General features: G+C 38.3%; 1 long non-coding RNA gene across 2 annotated transcripts; it reads right to left on the bottom strand.

The window, feature by feature from the left end:
- Window positions 1-23,198: 23,198 nt before the first annotated feature.
- LOC129770961 (uncharacterized) lies at window positions 23,199-24,491 on the bottom strand. 2 transcript variants are annotated; one of them, XR_008742247.1, is made up of 3 exons: window positions 24,372-24,491; window positions 24,042-24,305; window positions 23,199-23,972 (listed from the first exon to the last, which is right to left on the bottom strand). It is a non-coding gene; the product is annotated as an uncharacterized LOC129770961 (long non-coding RNA). The 2 variants fall into 2 exon arrangements; XR_008742248.1 differs by having other exon boundaries at window positions 24,391-24,486.
- Between the last annotated feature and the right edge of the window lie 276 nt (window positions 24,492-24,767).

Genomic DNA, 24,767 nt, shown 5'->3' with positions numbered 1-24,767 from the left:
AAAGACGGCTTTTAGTGTCGAAAATGGGCACTATGAGTTCTTACGAATGCCATTTGGACTCAAGAATGCGCCATCCACATTTCAAAGAGTGATGGACAATATTCTTAGAGAGCATATTGGTTTGCGATGTTTCATCTATATGGATGATATCATCGTTTTTTCTACAAGTTTGCAAGAACATTTAGACAATCTAAAGAAAATTTTTGATTCATTGTCTAAATATAATATGAAAATTCAGCTGGATAAGTGCGAATTTCTAAGTAAAGAAGTTGCCTTTCTGGGACATGTCGTCACATCCGAAGGTGTGAGACCAAACCCGGATAAAATCGAGTCAATTCAAAATTGGCCTTTACCTAAGAGTGATAAAGAACTTCGAGGATTTCTAGGAATACTCGGTTATTATAGAAAATTTATAAAGGACTTTGCAAAAATTGCAAAACCTTTGACTAACTCTTTGAGAAAAGGTGAAAAAATAGTTCACAATGAAGACTTCGTAAAGGCATTTGACAAATGCAAAAACATTTTGACCAGTAGTGACATCCTTCAGTACCCAGACTTCACAAAACCTTTTATTTTGACCACTGACGCGTCTAATCACGCAATAGGTGCCGTACTTTCGCAAGGGCCAATAGGTAAAGATAGGCCAATTGCCTATGCCTTTCGTACCCTTAATAAATCCGAGGAGAATTACTCCACCATAGAAAAGGAGCTATTAGCAATAGTTTGGGGTTGCAAACATTTCAGACCATACCTTTATGGCAACAGATTTACACTTTATACTGATCACAAACCGCTCACCTACAGCCTAAACCTCAAAGAACCAAATCAAAGGCTCATTCATTGGCGGTTAAGTTTATCAGAATTTGATTTTGACATCCAATACAAACCTGGCAAACAGAATGTGGTAGCCGATGGATTGTCCAGAGTTTTCCACGAACTTAACATTAATGAAACTGATTCATCTTCCGACGATATCACCGTGCATTCAGCGAATACTGATGATTCAGAATTCATACAATGCACAGAGGCTCCCATAAATTATTTCCATAATCAAATTATACTCAAAATTGGTGAAGAAAGTACTACTTTCGAAGAAGTGTTTCCCAGAGTTTACAGGCGGACTATTACCAAAGTAATATTTGGCGTACCGTTTCTAATTAAAATGTTTAAAGAATATATGGAGCCTCGACGCACAAATTACATAATATGTCCAGAAAATCTCATAAACCAAATTCAAATAGTTTATAAAAATTATTTCAGTAGATGTCGTACTTTCAAGGTTAGAATATCACAACGCTTACTAATCGACTTGAGATCCGATGAGGAGCAAGATACTTCAATTGAAGAAACTCACGAAATTGCACATCGTGGAATTCAAGAAAATCTGGCAGTAATGAGAAGAAGATTCTATTTTCCAAAAATGAAAATTAAGATAAGGAAGTTTATCATATTATGTAATACCTGCAATCGAATGAAGTATGAGAGAAAACCGTATAAGATTCTTCTAGGCGAAACCCCTATCGCAAAGCAACCATTGGATATTATCCACATTTATGTGTTAATATCCCAACCTAATTTATTTTTATCAATTATAGACAAACTGTCTAAATTTGGATTTCTACTTCCTATTAAATCAAGAACCACAGTCGACATTAGAAAAGCTATTGTCAAATTTATTTCATTATACGGAACACCTAAAATGATGATATCTGATAATGAACCAGCATTCAAATCCATTGAAATGCGGGACATGCTAGATAAACTTCATATTCAACAGTATTTTACACCAACCAACTACAGTGAACAAAATGGAACGGTAGAACGATTCCATTCAACAATAGAAGAAATTTTCAGATGCAATAAAGACAAATATGAGAATGTCACCAATAAGGAAATGTTTCAAATATCGTGTAGCTTGTACAATAATACAATTCACAGCTCTACCAATATGAGACCTCGCGAAATATTCTACGGAATAAAAAGCGAAGAAGAACGACCTTTAGATAGAGCCCAGCTTTTGGAATACCGTGACAAAATATATAAAGAAGCAGAGGCTAGAGCTACTGATACACAGCAGAAACAACATCAACAACAAAATGCATCTAGAGAAGACCCACCATTACTTGAAGCCGATCAAACAGTTTTTTAATAGACGGCAGGGTATTAAAGCAAAAACTAAAGAATGGTTTCAACCTGTTAAAGTTGTCGAAGACAGGAACCAAACGTATGAAGACGATAAAAATAGGAAACTACATAAAGCAAAAATGCGTAGAATAAGGAAGTAATAAAATGAACTCTAATCTATTTTTCTATTTTAGGATATGGACCGCCGTCCGAACTCTCTTATTTCTCGTTTTAGTATCTGGAACTATGGGCAGGCAACCTACCATACAAATAATGGAACTTAGTCACAATCCAGGTCTGCTAGCAATAGCATCAGGTAAAAACTACATCAAAGATGGGGAACACAAAATTTACCATATCATAGATTTCGAAATTTATCACCCCACTTTGATAACGATAAAAAATTTGATCGACGGAATAAAGAATATTTGCAATACATCGGAATTGAACGAAATTATCCCTTCAAAATTTAATAATCTTAACTATCTTTATCATAGCCTTCAGAATAAACCACGACCCAAAAGAGGATTATTGAATTTTGTGGGAAGCGGAATAAAATTTATCACCGGAAACTTGGATAACGAAGATTACAATGAAATTATTAAAGATTTGGAGGAGCTAAGAATTAAAGGCAATCAACTTATCAATGAAAATAACAAACAAGCCAAGATAAATTATCAATTGAATAACAGAATAGATACAATTATAAAACAAATTAATAAACAGCAAGAAATCATTGTCAAAAATTTCAATCAGGCTCGTATGGATAACACAGCAAAACAAATACAAATAATCAAAGATGTAATGTAAATCAACATGTTACTAGATAACTTAATCTCACATTTCAAGGACATAGCAGAGTCGATTCATTTAGCAAAACTTAACATTGTCTCGAAACATATCCTCCACCCAGAAGAACTTTTGTTTTCAATAGAAAGATTAGAAGAAAAAGGCATAGAAATCAAAAATATAGAGCAAGCTTACGACTTCCTTGAAATATCTGCATTTTTTAATTCATCTGAACTGATATTTGTAGTCAAGATACCTTCTCTTCAAAATGTAACATATAGTAATTTGATACTAGAAACCTTACCAGTTGGAAACAAGATATTGAACATACCAGCAAACAAAGCATTGACGAGCGAGATAGGAACTTACTTCGTCACGAGAGAATGTCAGCAGATCGAGCAGAACAACACTTGTAACGAAGACATGCTCCTAAACTACAGCGATGATAAATGCTTCTCAAAAATATTACGAGGATTTACTGGAAATTGTACGTTTGAAAAATATGAACGGAAAAATGAAATCAACCTTCTAGCTGATCACCATGTCGTTTTAAAATCTATGATTCCTCTGGAAATCAAAACAAACTGCTGAATTACTGATAGAAATTTATCTGGATTATTTTTGATTGAGTTTCATAACTGCAGCATCGAGGTGAACAAAACAACATTTACAAAGACAGAAATAATCAGAAACGAAATTCCAATAATACTCCCTTTCGATGGTTTGAAAATCGAAGTACAAATTACCCAAAACCAGACCGCTATTGAAGATCTACACATTATCAACAGAAATCATCTGGATTCATTGGTGGAAAGCTATAAAACTCACCATTACTCATCAATGAGTTTATCTATTGTCAGTATCCTGGGAGTTATAATAATGATCGTGCTGTACTTAATAAAATCCAAAAGCATCAATATCAGAATTCTTGGAAAACCTCAACCACACGAATCTTTCTTAGATCGTTTACCAAAACCAGCAGAAAATCCCAAGTCAGCATCCGAAGAAGCTAAATCATCCTTAGTGAGCCGGGACGTCTCATTCTTACCAAAGGGAGAAGTTATCGCCAGGTCCACAAGTTATCGCCAGGCCCATATAATCAAACCAGCAACCATACCCACGGCATAAGACGTGCTGTGACTGTAAACAACGGAACCGGATCGCAGCAGAGACCAACCGCGGAGGCATCAAACTACGCCGATTCAACATCTCTCCAAGTAATAATGATTTCCAACTCGTATTGTACCAAAAGAAATTGAATAAAGACTCAGATAAAATTAGTGAGCCGACGAGAACAGTCGCGTTTTCCTTTTTAGCTTTAGCTTAGTTTAGTTAGTCTTTTTTTTAAAAACTCCACTTCCTCACATGGGATATATATATATATATATATATATATATATATATATATATATATATATATATATATATATATATATATATATATATTGATGGAAAAGCGAAATATGAATAAAAAAGCAGTTTTAATCTAGGTACCACAGCACAGCATATTTTTTATTTTATATCTTAAAGTCTTGAGCTCCTTACAAGAGATGGGCAAATCAGCTCATCATGGTGAGCGGCTCAGAGCCGTCCAGCTCATACAAGTGAACTGCTCATTCGGAACCGCTCTTCAGCTCAATTGAATTTTGCGGCTGTCCACACAACTGCATAACTACCATGGGACATTTTATAGTGTTCATTTTCTTAATAGACGGAAATCAAAAAAAATAAACGAATTTAATTAGTAATTGTACACAAACTAAATTTAATATGGATTCTAATAATATAATATACAACAAATATTGAATGCTGAAATCCAACATAGAAGATGCTTAGGATATGCTGAACTTAAACAACAGAAGAACCAGCAGTAGCTGAGACAACGTTTTTTGATAAAACTACCGAGATATTTTTTTTTTGCATCCAAGGATATAAAAATAAATCCATTAATAGGCGCAACGAGAAACAATTCTTCGCCATGAAAAAGGTAACAAAAGGACCATTATCAATCACCAGCATTTATGGCGGGTAGTTTTCTGAATTGTTTTGATTCAGCACGCGAAAATTAATTTATGTGTTTTAAAATTCATGTTTTAATAACAATATAATATAGTAATTCCATTTACAAGCATATAATAATTTTTATTATTTTGTTTGGCGATGTAAGAAAAATTTAATGGAACGATTGAATATCTTCAAAACAAAAACCTTTTTTCCTCTCTGGCATCTCTGCTAAAGCTAAAGAACGAAGATGGACACACGAAAACAAACTGACGTCATATCATAAAGCGCGGGAGACGAAAAATTCTTCCGCGTCTCAAAATTCACACTCTTTGCTGCTTTTGCGCTCCACAGCTATGCAGCTCATCAGCTCAACAGCTCAGCAGCTCATCAGCTCAACAGCTCAGCAGCTCATCAGCTCAACAGCTCAGCAGATCATCAGCTCAACAGTTCAGCAGCTCATCAGCTCAACAGCTCAGCAGCTCATCAGCTCAACAGCTCAACAGCTCATCAGCTCACCAGCTCCGTAATGAGCTGATGAGCTGCGTTGTTTAGATTGCGAGCCGATCCGAAACCGCTCACTACGATGAAGCGATTCGAATGAACAGCTCATGAGCGGATGGCACATCTCTAATGTACAATACGTTAAATCAGAGTCTGGTTGTTGCCTCCAGATTTGTTTGTCGGTCGAAAAGAGTTTTTTGATTAGTCCACAAACTCCCTGAACACTAATCCGTCCAGCCAGGTCGACGCAAGTAGCGCCTTTTCTTGCAACGCCGGCTCAAGTCCAATTTTGAACGAAACGAACGACAATTTTGCGACATCTTTCCCTTTCGGGGCCACCCGGATTACGTTACACGGTGAAGAGAGGTCAAGACATCGTGTCACAATTTTTTGCACATCATCGGCAGTAATCATAGGCTGAAATCCCGATAAATACAACCAAAATTTCGGTGGAATTGGAGCAGGTACGATGGGGTCGATAGACAGATCGCTGAGGTCTATAGATTATGTTCCGTGATCCGTAGCCAAAGAAGTCGAGTCGTATTTTTCCTCACGAGGGCGTTTTAGCCCTGGCTTAGGCCATGTTCGACCGGTAGGTGTAAGCAATGAATTAGACTTACTACCCGCATACGATTGAGCCAACGAGATACCGTCAACCTTCTTGCCCAATTTGTCGATTGCATCGGCAAGCAGTTGAACTTGGCTCGTTAAATCCTTCGAGGTAACAGAAGAATCGCCCTGGGATTTCGAAGTGTCTTCCATGTACTGCTTAAAACTCCGACCATTCAATTCAATTCGACACTCAGTGCAGATATACATTATCTTTCCTTACTTTGTCTTGCTCGAATGTCAGCGGTGGTGTTCAAATATTTTGAGATGTTTCACAAAGCACTATAGAAAGGATGCCGAACCTTTTTTTGAGACATCTGCTATGAAAATTGAAAAAATATTTGTATTTCGAAAAGTGTCAATATGATTTCGTTTTGGAAAAATCTGATATTCCCTCAACGAATATAGTTCAATAGGCTTAAGGCATGCATTATTTCATGTGTAATAAAAACGACAGCATGAAATAATTTGCTTTATAAAAAATATAATTATTTTGAAACGAACTTTTTCATGTATTTTTATGACTGCAATCTGTGAAAATTTGTAAGGAGTCACGTATGAATTTTCCTTTTTTGCCGATTTTTTTTATGTAGGGTAGGGCGGGGCTAGTTGGTCATTTTTGAATAAATTTGGCTATAACTTTGTAGTACGAAGTTTTGCGTTAGAATGTTATGTACCACAATGAACCTTAACTTTTACCCTTTCAATTAAAAATAACCAGAGAATCAATTATTTGACATTTTTCTTGTATTTAACGTCTTTATATTTCAGAATAAATTGACCAACTAACCTCACACACGGGGTAAGTTGGTCAATAATAGGCATGTTTTTTGTAGCAAATAACAAATGTTTTTCTATTTTCATTATAAATTAATTAATTAAATCGAAACAAAAACAGTTAACTAATATCATGAAGCAAGTAAAAAAAACAAATTAATGAAAATTTCAAATTATCATCGTTGTTGAAAATTAGTAAGGCAATCTTTTCTAGCGATTTCGTCTCTCTTCCACTTTGTGGCGAACCAGAGATGCCAGGTTTGAAGACATGTCTTCATTTTGAAGACATTTGATTTTGACGTAGGACTACGTCTTTCATTTCTATACCGAGGTGTAAAATCAAAGTTTCGAAAACGAAAGCGTTACGCCGGAGACCGAGATTTTGAGTGTTAATAGCTCCTGAACAACTGAACGAAATGGTATGATAAACACTTTATTCGAAAGATAAAATGTCAACGCGTTATATAATTGTTACTTTTCATCCAAAAACTTGTTTCAATAGCCTTAAAATTGCTTTAAAAACAGGCTATTGAAATCACCAATCGGTATATAAGCGAGCGCCGCTCGTAAACCCACTCGGTTATAATTGAATAGCGATTGGAGCATGTTGTCGCTGTTGTGATGAAGCTAACTTCGGTTATCATGAAAGCTCTGATGAACGGTGTCACCAAGAGCCTGTTTGTGCACCTTGGGCCAGAAGGGAATCCATCAGGAGGAGAGTGATGCCACGGTTCCGCTTGAAACATCGGAGCAGCCGCCACATACACATACACGCGCGGAACCCTCGTTGCTATCATCGTTGCTGAAAAATAATCTACCAGTTCCCCTGGGACTTGAAAAATACATTCATGCGAAAGAGTTTATTTTAATGTTTTCTATCCATACAACACTGCAACCAAATACATTTGGTTTTGTGATTTTTCAATCAATCGCAATTAACAGGAAAGCTTCTGAATATTATTTTTCCCCATCTGTAGATGATTTTCGTATCCAATATTGGATGCATAACATGAAAAACGGAAAATTTTTCACATCGCGAAAATCATGTAATTTTCGAGCGATTATTTGCTTCCTACTCATATAATGCTGCGACCAAATACATATCGTTTTGGATTTTTTAATCAAGTGCGATCAAAATAAAACCACGTCTTTCGGAAATTTATTTGAGGTGCAATGAATCTTGAAGAATTCCCGCTCTATGCGCACTGGCAAACGATGTTTACTCAACAATTTCTCAAACGAGAAATGTGTGTTGTGAGACAGGATTAGCGAACGCAAAAACGACAAACGGGAGAAAGAAATGTTTGGAGGTTGAAGAAATTTGGCAGAAAACTTCTTCATTTTATCTTTCCAATAATGTGATTATCCTACCACTTCGTTTTGCCAGAAAGAGATTATTAATGCTCAAAGGAGGAATCGAGTCCTCCGAGGAAATTACCCAGCGCAAATTAGAGTCGACTATCGATTGCGGCATTCGTACACAAATAATTTTATAATGCAGTTTCATCAAGGTGATTTCTTCGATATGGGGAAATATTCATTACATCATGTCATGTATTTCATATTTTTCACTATCAAATCCATATCCATGGCCCCTATCGGTATCGAATTATCATCGACACCACGATTTTCGCTAAATGCTCCTTTCAGTTCGGCCTGTAAAAAACTTTTCAGAACTGTAATCCATCAAATTCGGAGCCCTGAAAAGGGCCGTTAATTATATGCTAAGCTCATATAGCACGCTCTCCTTGGATTCGACGGACCAGCTGAATGTCCTTGGGCATGATGTGACGCGTTTTGCGTGGATAGCAAACAATATGGTATCTTCGAATAGGCATCTTGCAGCGTCATAATCGCGGAACTTTGAAAGCGCAAATCGGTTTTGAAGTCCTGAGCAATTCCACGAACCAAATGCTGCAAAGGTAAATTGCGGATCAACAATTCGGTCGACTTCTGATAGCGACGAATTTCACGCAAAGTTCCCGGTCGATAGCGATGTGGCTTTTTAAAACACTTCCTGCGACTGGTGTGCTTATCCGAGCTGCTTTCGTGGTGCCCTACCACCGAAAGACTAACGAGCTGTTTGCTTGGTCCCTCAACAAACAAGTCCTCACGATGCGAGAGTAGAGTAAGAAATGAACGAAAGCAAATGAAGCGTGATATTATAAACCATAAAAGTATAAAATGTAAACCCCACCCTCTTTATTATATAAGCTTACTGTTCACTTACTTCGATGTTATTCGTTTCTCTCTCAGGGTAAGCTACGAATATAATAAGGATGGGGTTTACATTTTATACTTTTATGGTTTATAAAATGACGCTTCCTTTGCTTTCGTTCATTTCTTACTCTACTCTCGCACCGTGAGGAAACGTTTTTTGAGGGACCAAGCAGACAGCTCGTTAGTCTTTCGGTGGTAAGGCACCACGAAAGCAGCTCGGATAAGCGAACCAGTCGCAGGATAGGTGAAGAAGCCTCATCGCTATCGACCGGGAACTTTGCGTGAAATTCGTCGCTATCAGAAGTCGACCGAATTGCTGATCCGCAAGCTAGCTTTGCAGCATTTGGTTCGTGGAATTACTCAGGACTTCCGCGATTATGACGCTGCAGGAGGCCTATTCGAAGATACTAATTTGTGTGCTATCCACGCAAAACGCATCACATCATGCCCAAGGACATTCAGCTAGCCCGTCGAATCCAAGGAGAGCGTGCTATATGAGCTTAGCATATAATCAACGGCCCTTTTCAGGGCTCCAAATTTGATGGATTCGAGTTCAGAATAGTTTTTTGCAGGCCAAACTGAAAGGAGTATTTTCGTTTGGATGCCATACAGCATCGAGAAAATTCCGGAAAGATCTAATCGTTACTGAAAAATAATCAGCCAGTTCCCTGGGAATTGAAAAATACATTCATGCGAAAGAGTTTATTTTAATGTTTTCTAGCCATACAACACAGCGACCAAATATTTTTCAATCAAGTGCTATTAACAGATGGTTATCGAGTTAGTATTAACCACTGGTGGGCTTCGAGTATCGAGGAAAATCTGGAAAACTCTAATCGTTGCTGAAAAATAATCTGCCAGTTCCCCTGGGGATTGAAAAATACATTCATGTGAAAGAGTTTATTTTAATGTTTTCTATCCGTGTAACACAGCGACCAAATATTTTTCAATCAAGTTCTATTAACAGGTGGTTATCGAGTTAGCTTCGAGTATCGAGGAAAATCTGGAAAGAACTAATCGTTGCTGAAAAATACTCTGCCAGTTCCCCTGGGAATTGAAAAATACATTGATGCGAAAGAGTTTATTCTAATGTTTTCTATCCATATAACACTGCAACCAAATACATTTGGTTTTGTGATTTTTCAATCGATCGCAATTAACATGAAAGCTTCTGAAAATTATTCTTCCCCATCAGTAGAAAATTTTCATATCCAATATTGTATGCGCACGCAACGGAAAATGTTTCGCATCGCGAAAATAGCCATCGTAAACCACACCTTCTCCCGATTCAATCACGCACAAAAAGCATACTTAAGCAATATTCTGGTGGTGAAACGCATTCATTTTTCGTGAGGGCATCGACAAGACAACATCGTTATTGAACGAGGTGGACGGCGAGGAATCGAGATATCGAGATATTCATTACCTAGCCTGACCTAACCTGAAAGACATGCAGTTTGTTTGGAACTGTGAAGGAGGGCAGAAAAGCCGAGCCATCAGGAGGAGAAGAGATAGTGACCAAGAGAGTATCAGCATCGAAAAACGGTTCCCCGGGAAGACATCGAAGCAGCCGCCACACACACACACACACGTACACGCGCGGAATTTTTTTCGTTTGGATGCCATTCAGCATCGAGAAAATTCCGGAAAGATCTAATCGCTGCTGAAAAATAATCTGCCAGTTCCCTGGGAATTGAAAAATACATTCCTGTGAAAGAGTTTATTTTAATGTTTTCTATCCATGTAAAACTGCGACCAAATATTTTTCAATCAAGTGCTATTAACAGGTGGTTATCGAGTTAGCATTAGCCACTGATGGGCTTCGAGTATCGAGGACAATCTGGAAAAATCTAATCAATGCTGAAAAATAATCTGCCAGTTCCCTGGGAATTGAAAAATACATTCATGCGAAAGAGTTTATTTTAATGTTTTCTTACCATATAACACAGCGACCAAATACATTTGATTTTGTAATTTTTCAATCAAGTGTAATTAGCAGGAAAGCTTCTGAAGATTATTCTTCCCCATCAGTAGGATATTTTCGTTTCCATAATTAGATGCATAAAACCTTGTACCTCTAGCGTAACGCTCTCATTTTCGAAGTCCCCCGAATATTCATTTATTCATTCATTCAGAATGGATTCAGATTCAACTTCAAACAAATGATCACTGAATCAACGATAGTCCTACGTCACCATTGCGGTTATACCATAGATATAACCCACTTCCTGTTTTTTGAAGACATTTTGAAGTCATTATAAAATATGTGAAGACATTTCAGTATAACGTACGTGGATTTTTTAAAGATATTATTTCCGTTCGAATGATTGTGACATTGAATTTCTGTTATTTTGGCCCTACTATACAATAGATTAACTTAGATCTTTCAAAAGACCACAGGTTTTCCGGTTACATACCTTTCCTACAATAATGGATATGGTTTGAGTTACAACCAAAATTTCAATGCTGGAATAAACAAATAGAGTTATCATAGTTTTGTTTTTGTGTGAAGAACTTTCCTCCGATATTATGGTGAAGACATTTTCTCGTACCATGTCATGACTTTCGAAGAAAATCACCTGGCATCCCTGTGACGCACAACCGCTTGCATTCTTGCTTGAATCTGTTTTGATGACACTTGTACCGTTCGTCCCAAAGTATATAGAAATAGCCTCCAGGTATGCTACATTACTCAATGCATTATTGTGAGTTCTGATATTCAATGTTAGCGTTTATTATAATTAATGAAAATTTTACAGCAAAAAATATAAATATGACGATTATATTGCAAGTAGTTTGTGTGGTCGTTGTCTCGTTTCAAAAACACTGGGTTTAGCAGTAAAACATATGCTTTCTATATTTATTTATACACTGGTAGACATTCGTTTAGCCGCACCCTATTTTTCCTCAATCTTTTTATAAATAAGTCAATTCTTTGTGCAGTTTTGTTCATAAAACACTATTATTGTTTATTTTCATCTAATTCATTCTAAAAAAAGTATAAATTCACTTTTTGTTTTCTAAGTAATTCAAATATTAGACTGTCAAAAAAGTCCTGCGGTATTTTTTTTAAATTTTCATTTGTTCATAAAATTAGTTACAATCATCTGTTTTGAGTGAAATATGCGCCGTTTTGTTCGATGACTTGTTCCCAACGAGATGCCAACTTCATAATACCCCTGTTATAGCTCGCTTCCTTATTGGCAAAAAACTCGGATAGCCAATTTTCACAGGCCTCTTTTGTGGCTAACTTCTGACTACCTAGCTCGTTCGCCATGGACAAAAACAGGTGGTAGTCACTTGGTGCAAGGTCCAGACTATACGGCGGATGCAAAAGAACCTCCCATCCGAGCTCCCGGAGCTTCTGGCGCGTCACCAAAGAAGTGTGTGGCCTGGCGTTGTCCTAATGGAAGACAATGCGGCCTCTGTTTATCAAAGATGGCCTCTTCTTCATGAGTGCTACCTTCAAGCGGTCCAGTTGTTGGCAGTACAGGTCCGAATTGAGCGTTTGGCCATAGGGAAGCAGCTCATAATAGATTATTCCTTGACAATCCCACCAAACACACAACAGAACCTTCCTGGCCGTTAATGAGGGCTTGGCCACCGTCTGAGCCGCTTCAGCGGGCTTCGACCACGACCGTTTGCGCTTCACGTTGTCGTAAGTGACCCACTTTTCATCGCTAGTCACCATCCGCTTCAGAAACGGGTCGATTTTGTTGCGATTCAGCAGCGATTCACATGCGTCGATACGGTCAAAGATGTTTTTTTTGCGTCAACGTGTGTGGCACCCATACATCGAGATTCTTTGTGAATCCAAGCTTCTTCAAATGTTTAATAACAGTTTGATGACTTATCCCCAGCTCTTAGCCGATGCTACGGCTGCTACTATGCCGGTCTTTCTCGGCTAATTCAGCGATTTTGTCGCAATTTTTGACGACAGGCCTTCCGGAGCGTGGCGCATCTTCGACAACCTCTACACCAGAACGAAAACGTTGAAACCATCGTTGTGCGGTGGAAATGGAAACTGTATCGGGTCCATAAACTGCACAAATTTTATTGGCAGCTTGAGATGCATTTTTGCCTTTGTCATAGTAGTACTGTAAAATATGTCGGATTTTCTCTTTATTGTGCTCCATATTTGCGACACTATAACTCACGAACGACTTAACCAAACAAACACTGTCAAAACACTATATTATAGCGCGCAAAAATACCTTCCCAACAAGCTATAGTATGACTCGATACAATGAATACAACTAGAACTACGCGCTTACAACGACACCTCGCGGAAATACCGCAGGACTTTTTTGACAGCCTAATATGTGTTTTGAGTGCCTGAAATTTGAGAAGTTAAAGTTCTCAACACGGTGGTCAAAATGTGCTCGTACACGCTCCCGATTTGAACGGCAAAATGCTACGTGGCTCGAAGAAGTTTTGGTTTTCTCAAAAAATACCTTTTCTAATACTGCTAGAAGGCAAGAAAGGAAATGTTTCTCTGAGCTGAGCCAAAGGATGAAGCGTAACCGTGTTCGGGAGATTACAGAAAAAAATTCTGCTGAAGAACTGGGCTTCGCAATAGCTTCCAGTATCAGGGTTGGTTAGTCCCGTCATTCGGCTATGATTGTAGAAAATTTGGTGAAAACGCCTAATAAGAAAAATAGACGTTCTAAAAGAAGCTCGCATAGAACAGCTCTTACCCCAGAAGAAGCAATTGGATTTATTTGCCGGAATGATACTTGAACGTGCGAATGACGACAAAACGACAGGGGCTCGATTTATACCCTGCATATAATTCGATTGTGAAAGCTAAAAAGCTTTGTTATCCGTCAAGTTGGTATGATTTGAACATAATTAAACATAATACAATTCTTTTCAATTTCTTCAGGCATATGTATAAAAACGTCACATGCTAGCGTTGCTTTACAGAGTTTGATCGACCATACTATTCAACGTATTCTCGAGTATTTGAGTTACGATACCAAAACAAGCATCGAAAAACTGAGTCTAATTGTTACGTGGGGTTGTGATGAAAGCTCAAATCACAGTAGGTTTGTTTCGGTTATGTGGTATGTGGTATGTGGAATCTGGGTGGACATTCGTTTAGCCGCATTCTAAAATTTCAATAAAAGAAAATTTATGCGGCAAATTTCGAGTCCAATCGGTAGCTAATATTTAGTATGTCCAGCTCCATTTCGGATCACTTTGAAAACTCGATTTGGCATCGAGTCAGACAGCTTTTAAAGTGTTGCCATATTGATTATAGCCCAACACTTCTGAATTACTGCCTTGAGACTGGAAATGTTGTCAAATTGTCATCCCTTTGCATAGTCCATCTCGGCCAAGATTCTCCATAGGTTCTCTATGGGATTGCAATCGACTGCAAGCAGGTCATTTAAGAAGCGGAATGTCCTTCTCGGAAAACCATGCTTTCGATTGCTTGGAAACGTGGATCTATGCATAATCCTGCTGAAAAAACGACATCCTCGGTAGCGTTATTCTCAATATGGCCAATCAAAACGTCCTCCAATAATTGAAGATACTTTTCGGAGTTCATTCGGGTGAAAATGAACAAATGAGAAGCTTGCTGTGATAGGAAACGGCTCCCCACACTGTCAAACTTCCACCCCAAAAGTTTCGCTTCGATCTCACGACATGCCTTGACTTAAATTGTACCAATAGCAACTGTAACAGTCCGGACCAGTCTTGGTAATGGTTACCATCGTATCACTAATTATGGAGACGTGTGTGCTGTGTCATTAATGAACATCATAACATGAACAGTCAAAGTACCGTCGACCTAAAAATGTTATATGACATTTCGGTTTTTTCCGTCTTATTCATTAGCTGTTCATAGTCCCGTAGTTAAACAACAGTGTTCACGGGGAACGATCACCGTTTGAAACGTTCATTCAACACATTCGCACTTGATAGGGAATAGTTTGTCGGTTGCTTTGATCTAAACAATCCATCTAAATATCATCCATCGTGTATGGATGTGTGAGTGAGAAGGTGGATGTATGTGTGCAGCTACGTTTGAATGCAGAATAAAGAGAGAAGAAGAATGCATACCACTGCAGCTTTAATGTCAAATGACATTAAAACTACAGTCAAAGTAGCCGGAATTAAAGGATGGTTATGAGCACGAATGGTAGAATGGAAATAGCATATTTTCACCGCTCTTCTGGGTACGTTCGACAGAAAGAGAGAATATATAAACGTTCAATTGGGTGGGTCCGACGAAAATATAGTGAATTTCTTTCGAGTTCGTGAAAAAAAAGTAATATTTAAAGTGCAGTCCCGACGGCTTGTGAATGGTTAAAATTTTTTGGATAATTTTCTCTAGTTTCTTCGCGAACGTGGTGATCCTTGCAAAGTTCTTTTGTCGTTCCACTCATATCAATCGATTTGATCTCGTTATTGAATAATCAATATTCAGGTTCGCTCCGCGTTTGGATTTATCTGGTGTCCTTAGTGGTCGTGATTCCGTGGCTGCACGTGTGTCCTGATGATAGCATCGGTTCACAGACAATAGACTATTGTTGTACTTTATACAATCTTCTCTATTATCGAGCTCTTTTGTTGACGATTTTGTAACACTCCATGATGGCCAAGCTCACGTTGAATTCCCTTAAACAATTGTATTATACGTTTCGAGTTGATCATCTGAATGAGGATGAGCTGAACTTTGAGCTAATGTCGCGAGGTGTTGAGCTAGAAGAGTTCGATGGTAGGGATATCCAAGGAACGCAACGAAAAAGGCGTGTGCGCGATTCGATGGAGGCTGAAAAGAAAGGAACAAAAGAAATTGTTAGAAAAATATACGGTGACGCGGTGGAGGATGGTGAACTATGTGCAAACAAAGTACTATTGATTAAAGAAGATTTAAGATATCGTGTGCCTTACAAATTAGTTTTTCGCTCAAGATTATTACATCTTGCCAATCGTCTTCAATTGTTAATGAAGTACACGGCAGGAGAACAAAATATAAGAATTATTAACATATTAGAAGAAGTTATAGATTATTATAATTTAAAGTTTGATGGTTTGACACAGGAGCAAACTGAGTCAGAGGACGATGATAATATTTGTGAAGAGACAGCTCAGTCTACTGAACCGGTAGACACTGAAGAGAAGTTAATGACCCAACCCGAAATTGTGTACCTCAAGAAATTACGAATTCGGAAAACTGTATCACAGCAGTATCCCAAGCTAACAGAACACCTAACGATCTGTACTGCTTGAATGATGTTATAAATGAGATTAGATTCATGCATATCCAAATGGAGGAGAACCGTAAAGTCGAAGTGTCACGAATAGATTCTCTTTTAGAATCGGTTCAATCCATATCAAATTCCATGATAAGAATCAATTCGATGACAGATACAATGATGGAAATTAATAATGAAATTAAAAAGGCAAACCAAACATTAGGAGAGTTAATGACGGCAGAACGTTCTAGGAGTCAAGCTTATAGCGAAAATTTTTGAGTCCCTGTTAATTCAGTAACCACTCATGGGATGAACTCTACAACTACGACCAGTTCATTTTCAAATACTCCTAGATGTTCATCAAGAATCCCTCATGTTACGTCAAACATATTGAACCCACGTGTGATTTCTAATTGCTCTAATACGAGAGAAGTTAATTTTCCTATGTGTGCGAACATTCCGCAAGTGCCCGCGAACAATATCGAGCCGGTAGGATCAGTCTTACTTGATTCACTCACTCATCGACGTCCACAACGCGTCGCAGATTGGAAAATTATGAAATATGATGGCGAAAATGAAGGGTTAGGGTTAAATGAATTCCTCGATAGCGTTTATCACTATGCAGTTTCAGAACAAATCTCGCAAGAAGAACTGTTCAACTCCGCTATGCACCTTTTTAAAGGAACAGCCTTGAATTGGTTTCTTTCAATGAGAAGCGAGAACCGCCTGTTTGATTGGAATCATTTGGTTAGAGAACTAAAAGCAAATTTCGTACATCCTGAATTAGATGCGACACTAAAAATGAAAATTGCCTCCAGGCGGCAACATAAGAATGAGAGCTTCCAAAAATACTTTTTAAGTATGGAAAAACTTTTCAGAGCTCTGAGTGTTCCTTTGAACCCAGAGGAGAAATTGGGACATCTCAAGCGAAATCTAAGACCGGATTACAAACAGATAATGATTTTTAAATCTGTTAACACGTTAGCAGAACTTCTAAGTATTGGGAAAACTCTCGATGCATCAAGAGTACCAATTTTCAACAAAGTGTTCGGTAACCCCCGAGAGGTTAATACCATAACACGCGATCAATACCAGACAAATCGTCCAGTTCATCAAAATTCGAATTCTAACGATGGTAAAAACAACTTCAGTAAACCGAAATATTTTTGGAACCGAAACCAAGCTTAAGGTCAATCGGTTGAACGAAATTCAAATCACAAGCATAAAACCGCTTACTCAAACGATCGTTTTGATTCAGACGGAAATAGTAATCCACAATCAGTAATTAAGTAATAAATAAGTCAAACAAAACCTAAAGGTAAAGAAACCCAAACGCAATCTGAAAATGTTCCTGAAAGAACAATTATCTCTTTAGAATATCTCGTGAAAAATCATAATCCTCCACCATACGATACATGCTATAATTGTGGTACTAAAGGTCATAAACATACAACTTGCTCGAAGCCTGGACGCGTTTTTTGTGAAATCTGTGGCTTCAAGGGATTTCAAACGAATCGTTGTCCATACTGTCAAAAAAACGACATCTGTATCGCTTAAAAGCGCGAGCGATACAACGCACGCGTGTTCTTCGACATTGTGAAACTAATACTAAATTTTCTAACTACTATCGGCCTGCAGTTGACGATGATTACACGTCGAATTCATGTACGATCTTCATCACAGACAAGTTAGATAATCGACCATTCGTCGAATTAGAGGTATTCGGTGTACAAATAAAGGCCCTGTTGGATAATGGAAGTAACTCCACTTTGATGAGCGCAAGAATATTCCGAAAATTAAGAACAGGTATAACAGGTAAAGTCCCGCTACGAACTGTTTTAAGAACAGCTAACGCCAAAAAGCTAGACATTGTGAGTCAGTTAGACATACCATATACTTACAATGGTCTTACAAAAATAGTACCAACTTTGGTAGTGGGACAGCTCGCCATGAATTGCATTTGTGGGATGGACTTTTGGTCTGTTTTCGGAATAGCTCCGGAAGTAAGAGGGTGCATCACAATACACGATGATGAGGATTTTGACAACGAAATAATGTGTGACGAAGTATCACTAAATGATAGTCAATTGAGGGAGATAGCGAATATTAAACGTTTATTCAAAGATATTCATTCCGGAAAATTGGATTGTACCACCGGAACAGAACACCGTATAATAATAAAAGATGAGTTCAAGAACGAGAAACCAGTCCGGTAATATCCCAAACAAATTGAGAAAAGTGTGGGCAGAAATCGATCGGTGGATGGACATGGGGATTATTGAAGAGGCTAATTCAGATTGGTCGCTCAACATCGTGGCTGTGGGAAAACCAGATAATTCAATTCGTTTGTGTCTCGATGCGAGACCCCTGAACGACCGAACGGTGCTGGATGCATATCCGTTACCGCATCCCGGACGTATACTGAGCAGTCTTCCAAAAGCTAAATTTTTATCAACAATAGATTTGAAGGAACCCTTTCTCCAAATTTCCCTTGCTGAAGAGTGCCGAAAATTTACCGCTTTTAGTATTCCTGGTAAAGGTATGTTTCGTTTCACACGGTTACCATACGGCCTGATCAACAGTGCTGCAACTCTTGCTAGGCTGATGGACCACGTATTGGGTCAAGGAAAACTTGAACCAAATGTCTTCGTTTACCTCGATGACATCATCGTGGTAACGGAGACATTTGAGGATCATATACGATTACTCAGAAAAGTTGCAACACGTCTGAATTCGGCCAATTTAACCGTTAATTTAAAGAAGAGTAGATTTGTTGTACAAGAGCTTAATTTCCTCGGATATGTATTGACCACCGATGGATTGAAGGTAAATCCAGAAAAAATCCGACCAGTTTTGGAATTTGAAAGACCCCAGAGTGTAACTAAACTCAGGCGATTCCTTGGCATGGCCAATTACTATCGCCGGTTTATTGCCCAGTTCAGTGAAATTAGCGCACCATTAACAGAAATGTTGAAGGGAAAAACCAAAACCATAAACTGCTCTCCTTCTGCCGAAAAGTCGTTTCAATCACTGAAAGAGAAGCTTATAACACCTCCTGTCCTGGTAGCACCCGACTTCAATAGAGAGTTTGTGCTTCAGACAGATGCGAGCGACGTCGCGGTCGCGGCAGTCCTGACGCAGGAATATGAAAATGGTGAGAAGGTAATTGAATACTTCTCCCATAAGCTGACCAAGCCACAGCGGAACTACCACGCCACGGAAAAAGAGGGACTGGCAGTGATACTGTCCATTCATCACTTCAGAGCTTATCTGAAGGGTTACCATTTTAAATTGGTAACAGATAACTCTGCGATTACATGGATCCTCAAATCCAAATCGGATCTCGTCTTAGCAGATGGAGTCTGGACTTACAGGGTTACAACATGACGATAGTGTATCGGAAGGGCACTGAAAACGTCGTCCCCGACGCATTGTCACGTTGTGTCTCTACAATTTCGGCTTCATCTGAATCAAAATGGTACTGTTCCCTTAAAGAAAAAGTCTCTAAACATCCTCAAAATTACCTTGACTTCAAAACAATTGGAAACAAATTGTTCAAATACGTTTCGACTCCGAGTCCGTTAGGAGAGATTATAAATTTCAGTGGAAACTAATTCCTTCGCCTGAATGTCGTGAAGACATAGTTAAACGAACTCATGAAACATTGTTGCACATGGGCTTCGACAAAACGCTGCATGAAGTCAAGCTACGATATTACTGGCCACGAATGTCATAGTATATCAAACAAATTATTCGAAACTGTTCAACCTGTAAAGAAATAAAACCATCAACCGTCGCATTAAACCCTGAAAAGGGAAAAACACGGCGAACTACTGATCCCTGGAGGATGATATCAGTGGATTTCATTGGTCCCCTCCCCAGGAGCAAACATGGAAATCAACATCTGTTGGTTGTTTTGGATGTATTTACCAAATGGGTATTACTGCATCCAATTCGTAAAATACAAGCTACTACACTGTGTTCGATTTTACGGGACCACTGGTTCGCCAGGAATGGTACACCAGAAATTTTATTGAGCGATAATGCCACTACTTTTGTTTCAAAGGAATTCAAAAAGTTCCTTACGGAAAATAATGTTAAACATTGGCTTAACTCCAAGTACCACTCCCAAGCGAACCCAGTGGAGCGTGTAAATCAAAGCATTAATGCAGCTATAAGAGCATATGTGAAGAATGATCAACGAACCTGGGATGAAAGAATTTCAGATGTTGAATGCATCCTTAACACAACTCGTCATTCCTCGACAGGTGCATCGCCTTAGGGGCTGTCCACATACCACGTGGACAACTTTAGGGGGGGTAAGGGTTACGGAAATGTCCACGCTTGTCCACGGCCAGGGGGAAGGGGGTTTAGATAATGTCCACGTGGAATCGGTAAATATTTTTTATATAAAACATTCATGTTTATAGTCAAAATTGAATGAGTTCTGTTCTGTATTTACAATATTGTTAAAACTATACGCCCACCCTGAGAATTCTGTATTCATCAATAAAAATACTAAGTTGCCTGAGAGTGCTGCCTGGTCAAACATCCATATTTTTTCATAAAACTGAACTTCTTCCCTGAAATGTATATTCTGAAAGAAACGCACATGAACTTGGATCGAATAATTTATTCCAACCGGTAATAGAGGCCCATGGGTTCCGTCAGAACAAATACTCCCAAAGACACGAAAAATGTTGGAATCTTTGTAGTATTGAAAATCACGACTTAAGTGCGGGTTTCTATTCAGCTTCCGCTTTTGATGACAAAACTGCTTCGTTTCTATTTTTCGAAATCTCTACAGGTTTTCCGAAAATTGGAACGTACAAAAAAAATCTTCTATATTTACAGTGGTGTAGTGTAGATTGAAAGAACATATCCGATGTTTGAAAAAATGGAAGACAAACCACAAAATATCAGTATCTAATCTCTCTCTAGAGATGCAAAACGAGTTCATTGAAATCCTGATGGGTCATGTAAAGTAGGAAATAGTTATGTATAATACATAGATCATCGAAACAATATGGGATTATGTTCGACAGTACTCCTGGTTGCATCGCACAATTATCGAATATTTGAAATTGTCCCACACGTCAATATTGAAAATGGTATGGTCTATGTAAAACAATTTTTGTTTAGATGGGAAATTAGACTGCTGATTTGGGTAACGACCTCCTTCATCAACTGTCGTTTTCCGCGTCTTCTTCAAGATCCACTTGACGAGAACTCACTATCTCTCTATGGGGCTCTGAGGTTTTGTGACGATTGTAATCTTCGAGCACCACAATCACGTTCTTTACGGCATACAATTCGATCGCCTTCAATTCACGATTCAGCCGAAAAGACCATTCAATGATTACGAGTTCGCTGCTGAAAGGAAAATTCGTCATCAGATAAACAAGCTAGACGGAAGAAATAGACTAAAAATGACTAAAAAATAATAAGGCGTGAATGCTGGAGTACTTCGTCGTTTCATCGGAAATGCAAGAGCGGTCAAAATTTTTCAGAAAGTGAGTTTTTGTTAGAGATACCAATATTCCGTAGGTATTTGAATGCCCCTGAAATAACGTGGACGATACCAATCATTGGATTAGTGAAAATCATAATGAAATCTTCCAAGAAACGCTAACTATAGTGTTAAAAACACCCAAAAAAAACTTGATAACAAGGGTTGATTGGAGGGATGACAACCAAGACATCCGTCTCAGGTCATGTGTCACCCGGTCACGCTACGCCACTGCATAGGTGCACGGACCGTATCTCTGGAGATCTATTTCATGCAATGATGTTTTTTTTATTGATATCTGGCAATTTTTATAATATAATTCTATTAGGTTGTATGAAAAGTTCATGATGCTACAGATGACAATCAAATCGAGACACTTATCAAGATTGATCCTCGGTACACGCCACATGTATTAGTAGATTAGCTACAGTTCTCTAAAACCATCGTTCATGAGCACCTGATGAAGCATGGGTATGAAAAGCGCTTCAATGTACGGACTACCTATTAACCCATATTCCGGATCCCGATCGGATTTAACATATCGCAATCCGAACGAGATCAACTTTTGCATTCTGCAATCCAAGGTTGCAACATTCGTACAACCCGATGGGATTTGACTCAATCAGATTAAAGAATGCGACATTGTGCTAATTTCAAATCTAATCGGATTCCGAAACGCATCTCAATGTGCAATTCGTTTCCTAAACGCAACGAAAATACATATTTGTAGCGAACTGTGAAGGGCAAATCAATCACAATTATGTTGAATTAAAGAAATCTTAGGCATGTGAATTGAATCCCAAAACAGGTTTTCGCCTGAAGGAAGTCGTGATCTGGGTCTGGTGGGCCTGGAAGCAAATCTGTGTTATGAACTTTTAACAAACCAATAATCTCGATGAATTCCAACTAGGATTGGGCGCTCTTAATCTATGTTCAGAAGATCGATATTTTTCTCTCTGATTTCCGATTTTTTGGGTTAATTATTTGTACTCCAAAAATCATGAAAATCGATCTTATTAAGTGCAGATTTTTTTTTTGTAAATTTGTTTTTGATTGGACATTGATTTTAACCTCATCCAAAACCACCTGAGAAATTTCATAAATATTTCAAATTTCAATGTCGTAAATTTAGGATATGGCTGTTTTGTAAGTTTGGTCATTACAAAACAAGTGATCACAAATTATATTAACACCATCACATTAACACATTGCGGACCGCTCACGAGTTTTCTGGTGTTTCGCGTTCCGTCTGTTACGGATGGATCACGAAATAACCCGTGTTTTCTACACTTGGAGGTTAAATCCTTGGTTTGCCAAGAATCTAACAAGGCCTACCGATGGCTCGCCTTCGTCTCATCCACATCGAAGGAAACGATCTCATTCGTGGAATCTGAACAAATGAAGCGTTCAAGTTTGCCTCAAAACGCGCGGTCCTAAATGTGCTAACCAGGCTGGCAGTAAAAATTGTGAAGAAATTGGATTACATCGGGGTTAGCTGAAGCGTTCTTTTCTAGACCTGAGACTTATACAGTAAACATTCATTAACTATGCGAAAAAGGAAGACCAGTTATCGACATTCGCGTTTTAACTGGTCCGACATGTTAAATGTAAAATAAAATCGAGGGGAACTTCAATAAATTGTTTGATTCGCGTTGATCATGAAATTGGATGAACAAAAAGATTCCAATGGAAGTTTCGCACTGAGTGCGACAACTGGTATGAAATTTAATTTGAAGAAATTATTTTTCTGTAATTTAATCAATGTTTTGTCATGCGAAAATAATCTCAATTTTCATAACATTTCAAATTACATCGAATTCCCCCCACAGCAATCCTTCCATTTGAATATGGCGTCGATTGTTTACGAAATTCTGCTTTTTAACTGGTCTAAGGGCCAGCGAATCCATATATAATATGGATCATATGAATAAAACATGGATTAGAAAGTAGAATCAAACTTGAAATAAAATTTAAGCGAAAAAATAGAATTTTCTTGATTTTTTTTCCAAAAACTGTATGTAAACTGTAAATGTCCACGTGGACAACAGGGGGAGGGGTATAAGAAATGTCCACGCTTGTCCACGGAGGGGGAGGGGGGGTGTCTAAAATCATGCTTTTTCTGTCCACGTGGTATGTGGACAGCCCCTTATTTCATCATACACGGTCATGAGATGGCTAGATCAGTCACTGACTTTCGAAATCCCTGTATTACTGAAAACATCGAAGAGGACCTAGAAGAAAAACAAAAAAGGTTAAAAGGCATAAAAGAAATTTTCAATAGAAATCTTGAGAAGGCTAACGTTAGCTCTAAGAACCGTTACAACCTACGCCATCGTTCTTTTTCCAGACCTTTTTCTGAAGGACAATTGGTGTACCGGAAGAATCAAAAACTTTCCAACGCGTTAAAAGGCTATAACGCAAAGTTGGGTTGTCAGTACGTTCCTTGTAAAGTCGTAAAAAAGCACGGTAGTTCTTCCTATGAATTATCTGACCTCGCTGGCAAAAATATCGGGATTTGGCCAGCAAACCTTCTGAAGCACATACAGGTTAACCATTCCAGAGATCTGCCAAGAAAAAGAAATTTATATACAACTGTTGGAAAGTAGCATGTTAGCATTTGTTCAACTTACAGAAAATTGAATGGTTTACCTGGATTTCCACTTCTATCAGCCGCTACGACGAGCTCCAACGAGCGGAACACACGTTACTTACCCTGTCCTAAAGTGGACCTTACACGGTCAACTTTATTGACAATATGATGACATTTGAGAGCATAATGACAGCTGAACATGGCCGACGACGCAGAAATCCGGATTTTCTGATTTTCGAGCATCAATATCGTGACATTTCATATGGATGCATGATGTTGACGTTTTACCTCACGGACTTCCAGACTGAGTTGCCAGATATGAAAGCGCACATTTAATTTTTGTTAGTCTTTTTTGAGATTGCAATTTAAATTTATAAACTACTGAAATTGTAGGAATCATAAATGGAAGCTTTTGGTTTGGAAAACCGATACTTTG

This window comes from Toxorhynchites rutilus, chromosome 2 (assembly GCF_029784135.1).
Source record: "Toxorhynchites rutilus septentrionalis strain SRP chromosome 2, ASM2978413v1, whole genome shotgun sequence".
Classification (NCBI taxonomy): domain Eukaryota; kingdom Metazoa; phylum Arthropoda; class Insecta; order Diptera; family Culicidae; genus Toxorhynchites; species Toxorhynchites rutilus.
The sequence above is the reverse complement of the archived record's forward strand: the minus strand, read 5'-3'. Positions and strand labels throughout refer to the sequence as shown.